The sequence below is a fragment of the Podarcis muralis genome, chromosome 6 (genome assembly GCF_964188315.1).
Source record: "Podarcis muralis chromosome 6, rPodMur119.hap1.1, whole genome shotgun sequence".
Classification (NCBI taxonomy): domain Eukaryota; kingdom Metazoa; phylum Chordata; class Lepidosauria; order Squamata; family Lacertidae; genus Podarcis; species Podarcis muralis.
This window is the reverse complement of record NC_135660.1, coordinates 76,840,098-76,853,224: the sequence shown is the minus strand read 5'-3', so window position 1 is coordinate 76,853,224 and position 13,127 is coordinate 76,840,098. Positions and strand designations below refer to the sequence as shown.

The window sequence follows — 13,127 nt, the reverse complement described above, 5'->3', positions numbered from 1 at the left end:
ACCCCCAGTGGTACCTCTAGTTGCGGACTTAATCCATTTCAGGGTGCCGTTCACACCCCGAAAAGTCCACAACTAGAGCACCTCTTCCGCGCATGTGCGAGGTGCAATCAATCGCTTCTGCGTGTGCGCGAAGATCGCTTCTGCACATAGTGTGCAGATTGCTTCTGTGCATGCGCGGGCGGCGAACCCGGAAGTAAATACTTCTGGGTTTGCCACATTCGTAAGCTGAAAGTCCGTAAGAAGAGTGGAACGCAACACGAGGTATGACTGTATTTTGCACTGATTGGAATGAAATGAGTGCCTTGTGAGCAACTGTCCTTAGGAACTATGGCCAAAGGAGTTTCAATAACAGAAATACCAGAGTTTTCAGTGTTGCCCACAAAGGGTATCAGAAAACTATTAAGTTGAACAGTTGGCTGATAGTAGAGGAAGTTGTGGAGCAACATTTAATTCAAGTTTGTAAGGACTCCTGTTTTGTCTCTCTTATCAAGTAAGTGGTTGATTTCAAGTTAGAGCAAGATAAACAGGCAACTATGTATTTTTAGGCATCATAAATGTGTTATGACTAAACAACTATGGACACATTCTTTCACAAAAATGTATTCCCTGAAGCTCAAAACAAGGTAGTTCTAAAAACAGTTTCAAAACAGACTCTAAAACCAATCTTAAAATTTCAGTAGATGAACAAAACAAAGATAATGTTCACACTTCTATAGCAACATTGTACTTTCCCTTAGTTTTTTAGAGTGTTAAAATAAAGTTGTTTCATGGTACCCCCCAATTCATGAAAATCAATGCTAAGCAGTGTTGGTATCGGGGCGGGCGGGGGCTTTTTATGAGGAATCCCAAAGTTCCTTAGTGTAAAATTATAATGTGCTTGAAAAGGAAAGCAAGTGCTTCATTTCTGTGGAAGATGAGTGCGAATTTTAAAGGGACACATATTTTAAGGAAATGTTGCTTGGGATCATTATATATTTTGCCATGTACACAATATTTACCTAAATTCCCCTATGATGCATTTTTATGAATCTTTTGTTATGTTTCTCCACAATTTCAGTATTTGCAACATAAATACACACAATTTAAAACTGAATGTGAAATAAAACTAGATACTGGATCAAGAACTTCTCACAAAAGTAAGTACAATGAAAGCTATCTGAACAGAAACAGAATCATAATTTTAATTATTGAATTATCTCATTTTAATAGCAAGTGAAAATTACAGTAATACCAAGCTAAGTGTTTTACTAGAATGGGTTTATTCTACTTGACACTCACCATTATGTCCCAAATTTCAATATCATAGATTTTTTTCATATCTTTCCTTTAAGTTGCCCTGAATTTTTCCTGCTATTTGTTCCCTTGGACTTTGTTTACTATTACTTCATCAGTATCTTCTGCAAACTCCCTCTTGTGCCTTATCCAATGAGAGCATTCTGAAGGGGATAAATGTATTCAAGCCTATCTTTCAAACTAGAGAGTGAACAGGACCTTTCTCTTTAAAAATACTCAGAAGTATAACTTTGCCAGTAAGATTTCATCACCATTCATTTAAAACAGTGGTTCTCAGAGGGTGTGGTGCACCACACAAGTGTGGCGGGAGAGGCTGGAAAGTGTGCTGCAAAGATTCAAGGACAATCAAAGAAACCTTTTAGTGTAGTATAATGTCAAAATATTTTTCTATTTTCAAAATATGAATAGCTAGCTTTTCAAAATGAGACTAGGAGCATCAAGTGATACTGCAAGCTCACACCTCTTATTGAGTTTGTATACATATTTAACATACATGTGTAAGAGGCTCATTTAGAATTATATTTTGGAAATGAGTCATGTTCCTATGTAGCTGCATTGTTTCACACTTTGTGGATGTCCCATGATCATGTTATGAAGTAGTTGTTTTCTATATGATAAATCAAGCACTGCTAGTAGTTGTTTCTTGTTTTGCAATGTACTTCTTATCAATAAAATAATGTGGTGTGGTGTGGCCCAGAGAAAAAAGCTTGAGAACCACTGATTTAAACAATGACATACTAATGTCCATCTATCTGGGCCAGTTTCTGCTGAGACTCATTATTATGTGTCCAACCATGAACAAACTTCTGCATGTAATGATAGATCAGATATTGGACCAATTTTACCCCATAAACGGAACAGCAATAAAAAACAACTGAACTGAGGTAGACTATTTTTAAATATCATATGCTAAACCAGGCTTCCTTCACCTCAGCCCTCCAGATGTTTTGAGACTAGAATTCCCATCATCCCTGACCACTGGTCCTGCTAGCTAGGGATTATGGGAGTTGTAGGCCAGAAACATCTGGAGGGCCAAGGCTGAGGAAGCCTGTGCTAAACTATTATTATTTTTCTGCCAAGGGTTAAGGCACCATCCCTTTTGATCTTCTCAGCCACTCTGACCAGTAGGATTGGTTGATAGTTTGCCTAGAAGTTTACAAAGTGCCTGAAAAGGGATTTAATCAGCCTCTCCAACAAGGAGAGCCAACAGGCATTTTATATGATATTTTCAAATATGAAATACAATGGACGCTGATTGTCAATTATGTTTCAAGTGCCTGTAATGAAACTCATGCCCTCCTGCTACAGTGAGGACTAAAAAACCAGCACAGCAAGGAAGGCTGGTTCTTGTTTTTTGTTTTGTTTTGTTTATTTGCAGCTTTGAATCTGACCCGGAGATATATTATAGGCCCCCCCCCCCCAGAATTTTGCTAGCCACCTTGAACTTTTAAGATAGGCAGGATATTGGTGCTTTAAATAAAAGTTAACATTTCTAATCCAACAGCCCATAAGAATGTTATATTTGAATTGAGCCCATTTTTGAATGGATGTTTGTTACCTTTTGCTGATGAGTGGGATGAAATGGTGCTGTAGAGTTGATATCCTGCAAACTTGTTTCATCTGTATTTCCACTTCATCAATTCCAAAATAAAATTGTAACAATGCATATTTCTTTAAAGCTGTAAGACAGGAAAAGAGTTGGAATTTAATTTCAAGCAGGCTTTTTAAGAGCTAAAAAGATGTGTATGTGTTTCATCCTACCAGCTATAGAGTATTTGTGCGCATAAATGTTAGTCTGCAAATAACACAAACTAACACTACACAGCCTCTCTGTACTGTGTAGCAAAGTACTTTGAAGGGGCTTTCAAAAGCAGTCTGTGATAACACCATGAAGGGATCAAAAATCCCACTAGGCATGCCTGAGATGTTGGATATGCCTAAAGTAGTTATTTGGATGCTCGCCATCATCTGTAATGATGCACAACAACACAATTCTTCAAAGTGTTACATACATACAGACTCAATTTTCATATTCAATTAACTGTATATAATTCAGGATGGCAACCAACAGACTTCTATAGTCTTGGCATAGTCAAAAACAAAAACAATTGAAGTGGGGATATAAAACTTGGTGTAGTAACTATGTTAACTTAGGGAAGGACCAGAAGAATCTTAGCCATCTGGTTGCTGAGGCTTCTAAAAACGCTATCACTCAGGAATTTAAATATTCTCTCAGTTTCCTATGTGATCTAGTGCCTTAAAGAACCTGTAATAGTTCCTAGCTTGGCCCTCAGTTTTAAATAAATTGTTGCCATAAATAAGATCTATTTAGACAATTCACTCCCCAAAATTGCATTCCCATCTCTTTTTTTAAAAAAAATAAAAAAGCAGTTCTATGGGACTCTGTATAGCAGCTATATGGCTGATAGGGTGGGGGAGAAGTGGAAGAGGTTGAGAAGTAGGTTTGTATAACTACAGCAAGCCACTCCTGAAAAGTAGGATAATTATGCTGGGCTGAATCTTTAGAGGAACACAATTCCCTGCACAGACTCTACCTACTGTAAACTTCCTCCCCACCCCAGCAAGATGGATAGGTTTGTCTGAAATACAGAAGGGTAAAATGGAAGGGCACTGCTCTGTTTTCTCAGCCCTTATTGTGTGGTTCAGAACTCTTGTGTGGTTCAGATCTTTAAGAGTGTCCATGTACATGCTTCAATATTTTTGTGAAACTGTATGTAACTCTTATGACAGATTTCCATTTGGAATGGCTAGTATTCACAAGGTTGAGACCATGGCAAAATCATAAACATGTTCAGCACCAGGAATAAATTTGAGGACCAACCATTCATTAAGATCTGCAGGTCAGTATAAAAACAGCTTCCTTGTGCCTCCTGCAGAAATATATGTGTGTGCGCACACACACACACACACACACACACAGGAACATAACACTGATGAAGGCAGAAGCAGCTGAGAAAAATGTCTACACAAAGGCTAACACACAATCTGGGAACCACAGACTCTGTAGCTTGTTATGTACCTACTTCAAAAACACTAAAGATGTTCACCCCACCTTCTGTTATGCCATCAAGTGAAAGAGCTGAAAAGTTACGAGCGTATTTTGACACCAATTGATGGTTGCTCTTCACCTCCAGTGGGAATGCAACATGGCCTGCAGCATACTCCTACCAGCTGCCAGAAAGGCTGCATGACTATGCAATAAATTATGCTACTTCAATACTATTAAAAAACACTACAAACATAAAAATGATGCTGTTGCACATGCATATTGATATGTAGCTGGGCAAAAATAAGGGTTCTAAATCGTAAATCAGGAGTGGGACATATGGAGAACCACAGGTGCCCCATTAGTGCTTTAGGATTTTGAAGTCGATTTTTGTCCAACTACATTGTGTCAGCATGCAGAGTTCAAAATCTTGAAGGCCTGGGTACCTGTGGTCCTTCAGAGGCTGTTGGTCACCATCTCTTCTCAGCCCCCCCTAATGTGGTCAATGGTCAGGTTGCTAGGATTCTATTACGAAAATTGTAGTCCAAAAGCAATTGATGGGTCACAGGTTCCCCAGTCCTGTGCTAAAGAAAGACTTCCACATTGTCCATAATGTTCTGGTTAAGCTGAACACAGCAAGCTAATGAGCCTGACTCAAGCTAATTCCAAAGGTTAACACGTGCAGTTCTGCCTTTGGCGTGAGCAGACAATCAAGCACTCAGCCCTCAAAAAATTAAGTTTCAGGATTGCTACCTCAAAGCTTCATAATAACCTTTGTCATTACAAGAAGGTCATAATGTTCTGCCTCCATGCACATTCGTAAGTATTCCTATCATTGGTTTAACAGGCCTTGGGAATCAATAATAAATTTGTGTAAAATGGAGCAACCCGAAACTAACTCAAATATCAGATGACACCAGTTCTTAAAGACTGCAGTCTTTGCTGAATAGACAGGCTGACATTAAACCTCATTATCAAACACTCTTTTTATATTTGGAAAATTCTTGTTTTTTCCACACACTATAGAATATAATTATAAAGCCAAAACATAAAGTGTTTTTCCTATGCATTTGCTGAAATCTCATTAATCTTGTTAATGTCTGTTGGAACTCATATAAACCACTGAAAATAGGAGCATGGTTCTTGCTGTACTGACACCAACAGAATATCTGCTATATCATTTTTCTGACAAACCTACATGTCCTATTTGAGACCTTATTAAATTTCCCACAGCCACAATGTGTGCGAAAATAACATCCACAAACAAGCCCAAGGTTTAGAACAGATGGAATCCTGAGACGTTTTGTGGAAAACTGTGGGGCCAATTAAAGCCCCACCCCACCCCAATACCATCAAGGAGACCAGAAGTGATTCAATCCTTGATAACTCCCTCTCCTATTGCCACACCTTATAGCTAAAATCACTGACTTGATCACCTTCTGCAAGAAGAAAATGCAGGCTTGTGGGAAGGGCTGCTTCAGAAATGCAGACCCATAGGCTTTCATGGTTTTGACCAAACTGTGGGAGGCAGTGGAAGACAGGAGTGCCTGGCGTGCTCTGGTTCATGGGGTCACGAAGAGTTGGACATGACTAAACAACAACAACAACAACAACAAGGCTTTCACGGAAGAGCGGCACAAACTTCAATGAGCTGTAAGGAAGTTCAATGAACTTCACAACAGAACTGATATAAAGCAGCCTGTGTTAGTTCAGAGGGCATATAACACACAGTAAAGTGAAGCTTCTTCCACTTGATAAGTAATAGCAATCAAGATGGAGGAGCGCTCCCACAGTACCATGCCACTCTATTTGTTAATAAGCAAGTTCAGTTCATCTATTCTTTCCTCCAAAAGACAAAAAAGATTACCAATCCAAAATATTAAGAATTCCTCCCCATGTTTTAAAAATCTGCTTAAGACCTATTTCCATGATTGCATGATTTAGGCATGCAGAAAGAATCAAACCTCAATTCTACCTCTCCTGTATTAAGGGTAAACAAGGGAGGAAAATGCTTGCCTAGGAATTTCAATGCCTTAAGGCTGATCTTAGGAAGAGAAGCAACTACTTGTGTTGGCTTCATATAAGAAGCAGGTGGTATTGTAGTACTGCCAGGGGCGAAAATAGGGGAAGAAAGTTTTTCAAATGTGAATCAGTTGTGGGATAAAAACTAGAGGCTAGATACTGCAACTGAACTGAACTGAACTGGCCACAATTATTCTCTTTCCCCAAATTATGGCAAGACATCTTGATCCCCACCATTTTTCCTGTGGTTATGTCTATGGATTACATATTCTGAGGGATGTTTCAGAAGCTGTTTACTAACTATACATGCCAATTTCATTACTTCTGTAATTTTTGCAAACACAGAAACTAAATACTTTACAATAGTGTGTGTACATCCCATCATAGGGCTACAGTGGTACCTCAGGTTAAAGACGCTTCAGGTTACAGACTCCACTAACCCAGAAATAGTACCTCGGGTTAAGAACTTTGCTTCAGGTTGAGAACAGAAATCGCACAATGGCGGCGGCGTGGCGGCAGCAGGAGATCCCATTAGCTAAAGTGGTGCTTCAGGTTAAGAACAGTTTCAGGTTAAGAACAGACCTCCAGAACGAATTAAGTTCTTAACCCGAGGTACCACTGTACTTCACAAAAATACTGTAGCCAACGACTTTAAAAGACTATGAATTTTTGCAGGACCACAAGCAGTTACAGCAGTCTGTGACAATACTTTGCTAAAAACTGCGAGAGCCTTTTTTTCCAACTTGAGAAAGAAATGGTCAGAGAAATCTCAGAAACACGCATATTTCAATCTGGCTGAGACTTTTACACAGTGCTTCCTGTGTATATCCACACTTGGAGTATAATAAAAGCAGACTTTTCAGTCACTACATCTTTAACTAGCAATAAACTGATCAAAGGTATCATTCTTTTTTTCACAGTTCTGTTGCATGCATACAACTAACTGCACGAGTTAAAAATAGAAAGTCCATATTTTGCATGTCTGCAAACTAACATCACATCTTTGTGGAACTCAATGTACTAAATAGCCATGCAAAACATTATTTATTTATTTTAAAGGCAGGTATTACTAGCTATAAGAATGATCGGCCTAGTATAAACACAAAAAGTTGAGAGAATTTTTTTAGCAATGTTCCATTAAAGTTAGACATATTTCTTACAAATGTATTCATGTAAGGCAACCTTTGATTTTTAAGTAGCTAACTGCATGGATAAAATTGTGCATTTGCTTATGTAGTCCCAAGATTAAAGGCAAGTGGTGCATCACACAAATAGTTTGAACGGGATTCCTCCTCCCCTCCCAACTAAACTGACTGAACCACCATCTGTGTGTTTCCAAATTCAAGGTGCATGGCAGACATCTTTCAATCACCAGCTTGTATAAACTTAGATTGATGTGCCTTCCCCACCCTTGCTTTCACAATCTGCCCCATATATATTAATCCTCATATGGTCTCATCAATTTCATAAATGTGTCTGAAAAGGGAGAAGTCAAAGTTATTGGCATAATGGGAAACTTTAGCCTCTTGAGAAACAAAAATCATGATTTGTCATTGTTCTTATTTTGCTCTACATCATAAGCTGTGCTCAAGACCAACTCTTTTCCTACCAATGTCCCTGATCGGCTATGAGAAACCAGCAATATTGTAATAAACATAACCATCTGATCACCATGCCTGCCTCTCTGAATTGACCCCCAAAAATGTATGATCCTTGCTGATTAAGCTGTCGTCTCTCTCCTCCCACCCCACCCCTCCTGCAACCTCCTCTGCACCATTAAGAGGTATGTTCTTACAGGACGTGGCCAGGACAGGAGCATACTGTCCTGACTGGAATGAAAAATATTGAGGGAGAAGGAAGAGGTGCAAGCCTTTCCTGCTTCATTTGATTACAACTGAGCTGAAGAGCTTTTTGAGCATGAAGAGAAAATACACGTCAATGTGTAACTATTACTAATGGTGCATGTCTTTTACTATGTAAGAGTGCATGCAGCCTTGTGAGAGAGAAGTCAACAAGCAATTTCCTCCATTCCTTCTATTACGGAACATAGAAATAAGAATAAAGGGCCACCTCGTGCACACAAGTTATCAACTAGATAGGTTAGTTTTTGTTCACCCTGAACAAAAAGTAAAGGGACCAAACTTTCATACGCGTATAAAAGTAAAATTTGGCAAAGTAATAACTAAAAACATGACAACTGTGATTATATGATCAGCATAGTAGACGATATGGCAGCGGCACTTAAAAATTCCTGGAGAAAAGAAAAATTGTTTTCCCTTTCCAGGCCCCCTTTAAAGAAAATCTCTTTTGGTCTTTCCCCTGAGTGGGGGCAGGGCTAAAGACGACTGGCAACTGTGTATTCTAGCCAGCATGTCTCCAGCCTTCAAGTGTAGTGGTAGGCTCTGGAATGAAGAATGAGTAACTTGATCTTTTCCCTTCCCTTCTGCTTCACAGCAACATTTAGAAAGTAATTTAACCTCTTAAAATGGCATCTCAGCACTGGTTCATAGAGTTATTCTGCTGAAAGCGGGAAATATTAGGAGTTTTAAGCTTTCTTTCTTTTCTTTTTTTAAAGAAGAATTTTAGAAACATTTATTGAAGCATATCTATTGATGTATGTCTGTTTTCAGGAATTGAGGCATCTTGGTTTCACAATAAACTTATAGCACAATGCTAAAAATGTTTACTCAGAAATGTTATTGATTTCAGTGGAACTTGTTTACGATTAAAGTCTGTGATCCACAGCACTTGATAGTGTAGCTCATATCTTGAATTATCTGCAGAGCTCTCTACATGTGTTACTTTTTTGCTTAAGCTGAACAATTGTCATTAAAGTCACTTATATTCTGAAGATTTCCTCTGCTCTGCTTTCTAGGGAGGCTGCTGTCTTCTCTGATGAAATGGATATTCTACCAATTACAGGGGAATAACCAAGATGCGGGACGTGGGTGGCGCTGTGGGTAAAAGCCTCAGCGCCTAGGGCTTGCCGATCGAAAGGTCGGCGGTTCGAATCCCCACGGCGGGGTGCGCTCCCGTTGCTCGGTCCCAGCGCCTGCCAACCTAGCAGTTCGAAAGCACCCCCAGGTGCAAGTAGATAAATAGGGACCGCTTACTGGCGGGAAAGTAAACGGCGTTTCCGTGTGCTGCGCTGGCTCGCCAGATGCAGCTTTGTCACGCTGGCCACGTGACCCAGAAGTGTCTCTGGACAGCGCTGGCCCCTGGCCTCTTAAGTGAGACGGGCGCACAACCCCAGAGTCTGTCAAGACTGGCCCGTACGGGCAGGGGTACCTTTACCTTTACCTTTAACCAAGATGCAAACAGTAAAATGGATTTGTTATTGGTTATACTGTGTATATATAAATGGCACGCACCCAATACAAATAAGCAAACTGTGCAAATGATTCCTGGACATGGCTGCAATTACATAACAATTTCAATACCGCTTTACAGTCCATTAGTACATTAACCATTATAAGAGCCACAGCAAACTCCATTTAAGTTCTGTACAGATACTTGGTACTTTGTTTTCTCCCATCCAGGTTCAGGGTAACTACAGTGTGCTGTTAAATCTAATCAGTTTGCCTACAAACCAGCATTACAAGCTCAGTTCAAACAATGGTTTCTCATTTTGGTTTGAAAGTAAACAATGGCTCACAGTCACCATAGCTTGCCTCGTTCAGACATAAAGGTAAATTATAGTTACCATGAACACAGAACTGAAAAGGGGAACTGGGAGTGCAAAAGGGGAGAAGAGAGCATCTTATTGTATGGTATGGTCAATGTGTCTCAAACAAACATGAAGTGGAGAGTCACTTATCTTTGTTATACACCAGCTGGGTTCACATGTAACACTAAACTATGGTTCAGTGCTGTATATGTTAGCTGGAATTAACCCAAGCAAAGCTTACTCCTCCCATACAACAGCGAGTTCTTTGTCAGTGTTTACTTCCAGTTTCCCCTAATCTTGCCTTTTCATGAACTAGAATCACAGAATCATAGAGCTGTAGAGTTGGGAGGGAGGGAAAACAAGTCAGCTTGATTTGAAACTGATTTGATTTGAAATTGATTATTTTGTGATAAATCATGATCCCTAATCTGCTTACAAGAACAAGTTGAGTGGGGCAAACATAAAAGTAAATACTGGCAAAGTCCTTCTCATTCCTGCACTTGGAACTTCAAGTTAAACCAAACCATAGTTTAGCATTATGTGCTAGTGAAGCCAATGTAAAGCACAGACAAATACAAAATTCATTTCAGTAACATAGAGCTGTATATTACATGTACATTTTATTGTTCATCCACAACTTCTAAGTCCAGGAAGGCTGATTCACACTGTGACAGGCTGGTGGGGGGGGGGGACCTTACTCTGGCAATGTTCTGATGAGCCAGCATTTGTCTATAAGACAATAAGCTTTAAGGACAGGGATACAGAAATACGGTACTTATCCGCCCCCCAGGAAATCTCCTACTGTTGAACACTAAATTAATATGGAAGATATGTTAAACTGAAAAAAATGTAGCATCAGAAGATTAACGTCAAAATTATTTGGCATCCTAATCAGCATTTGATTTTCACCAAAGAATGAAGCAATACAAAGCCCTAGCTATAGTCTCAGCTCACTTTACCACTATAAAAAAGCAACAGTACAGCATCCTTTATGCACTTTCATAATGTCTCTGCTTTATTAGGCAAAATAGTCTCCATGCACTCATTCTGGCATCTTTGAAAATAAATTAAGAGAAAACAGATGCATTGGCAGAGATGCATGGAAAGCACTCAAACTTCAACCATGTCAGGGATCTATTGTGCTATAAATATAACAACATGCAACCTAAGGAGGCTTCTCTACTGATACACTTGTCTTTTCCATAGCAGCAGTAAGCAAATATGGATTAAACGCTTCATGAAAAAATGAGAGTGCCCTTTGTTACTTCTGTAACACGGTCAATGACAACAGGTTTAGCTGACAGAACCACAGCTATATAAAACAACACAATAGTGACCAGTACAGTAATAAAAATGTATTAAGGAAGCAGTAAGCTTCTCTAGTATAGCAACTAATAAAAGAGGGTACAATCAATCCCAAGCTAAGCTCCTTTAGTTATTCTGATTCCAACATGATTTAAGCTTCAATGCTACAGAGTCCCTTATCTGGGAGTGCTTTGGGAGGCAGAGGTGGCCTCTGTTGCATGGATTTGTTACCAGCTTAAGTGAAATTTGGAGGGTCGCAATGAGAGAGGGGGCCCTCTCAGTGGTCACATCCATCCATAGGAACTATCTACGCCAGGATGCTTGCCTAAGGCATACATTACAATCCTTTTAACCAATGTAGACTTGCAACTGAGTACAGTACACATGCATAGGATTGCACTGTTTAAACAGCTAAACTTGGTTTGATTGCACTCAAAGAAGGTTCATGCACAGCAGCCCAATTCACATTACCAAGTGTAAAGAGTAGTTTAAACACTATGGACTGTATCCAATGCTACTACTCCATTTGTGCAATGTAACTTTCCCCTCCTCTCCCCTACACTTCAAAATTTGCTCCAGACCATTGTAGTACCTCTGATATAGATTTGAGGGTTGCATGGGCAGAGAAGAAGGGAAGACCTTGTTGTGTGACTGGAGGTTGTTCATGCAGCATTGAATACATTCCTTAATTGGGAAACATTTTCTTTAAAAAGTGTGTTTTACTGCCTTTCCTTTCCTTTATATCTTTATCTGATCTGAGAAGGAAGTGAGGGTAGTTACCTCAGCTTAAACAACACATGAATCATGACCGAGCTGTATCTTGGGGTAGAGGAGATAATATGCACCTGCAAATGTCCTCCTTTTCTACTATGACAGCCATATTTGGAATCCTTTGTAAGTAGGAATGGGTAAGACTGATTAAAACTACTATATAGGATAAAATGATCTAGAAGAATCTATCACTAGCACTACTAAAAGGAATCAATTTAAACCTAGGTTAAACAAACATATATTTCTTTATTACATTTATATCCCACTTTTCATCCAAGGAAGTCAAGATGTCATACAAAGTTTTTCCCCTCCTTGTTTTATCCTCACAACAACCCTGCAGGGTAGGTTAGACTGAGAGACTGTGATTGGTCCAAGGTCACTCCATGAGCTTCATGGCTGAGTGGAATTTCAAGCCATGGTCTCCCAGGTTACAGTCCAACACACTACCACTAGATCACACTGGCTCCCATGAGATATTTCAGGTATCTCTTCTATAAACATGCCGATTGATTTTATAACCATGAATGAGGTCCATCATATCATGAGCAGATACCCACTCACACAATAGGCCTTCATCTTTTCTTCCCCACTACAACTCCCCACAACTCCAAAATCTGCTCTTGAGTCTTGGGGGATCATCTGGAGCAGATTTGGGGTGTGTGCAGGGAGCTGGATGAGAAAGAAGAGAAACCAGAAAGCCAGTTGCACAAATGCATTTTCATTGCCAAGTGGCTGGACATCATTTAGTATCACTCCATTGAAGACCTTCTCATTCTCTCACAACAGACAGAGGTAGAGATAGGATGTTTGTGCAGATTTTATTTCCCCTAATGTCCGAACACACTGCCAGCACACATATGTGAGCTTGGGCATGTGCAGGAGGAAGGTAAACAGAGTTCAGGTGGGCCCTCTCAGAATTCTTGATGAGCATGTACTGCATATCACACTCACTTATTTACCACTCTATAAAACCATAGGTATCTGACAGCACACTTTGGAAGTAGACCTTGTGCACTTACAGGAGCAAGGGCACTCAGGGTCCTTTACTTGAAGGCTCAGTCC

General features: G+C 39.7%; 1 protein-coding gene across 2 annotated transcripts in view; it reads right to left on the bottom strand.

The window, feature by feature from the left end:
- BMPR1A (bone morphogenetic protein receptor type 1A) overlaps window positions 1-13,127 on the bottom strand; it is a 59,372-nt gene that overhangs the window by 30,426 nt on the left and 15,819 nt on the right. The window contains exon 2 of one of the 2 annotated variants that reach the window (XM_028729266.2): window positions 2,852-2,972. The exons of the other annotated variant lie outside the window; for it this stretch is intronic. The gene's annotated coding sequence lies outside the window, so the exon portion shown is untranslated. The remainder of the gene's footprint in view (window positions 1-2,851; window positions 2,973-13,127) is intronic. 2 annotated transcript variants of the gene reach the window in all.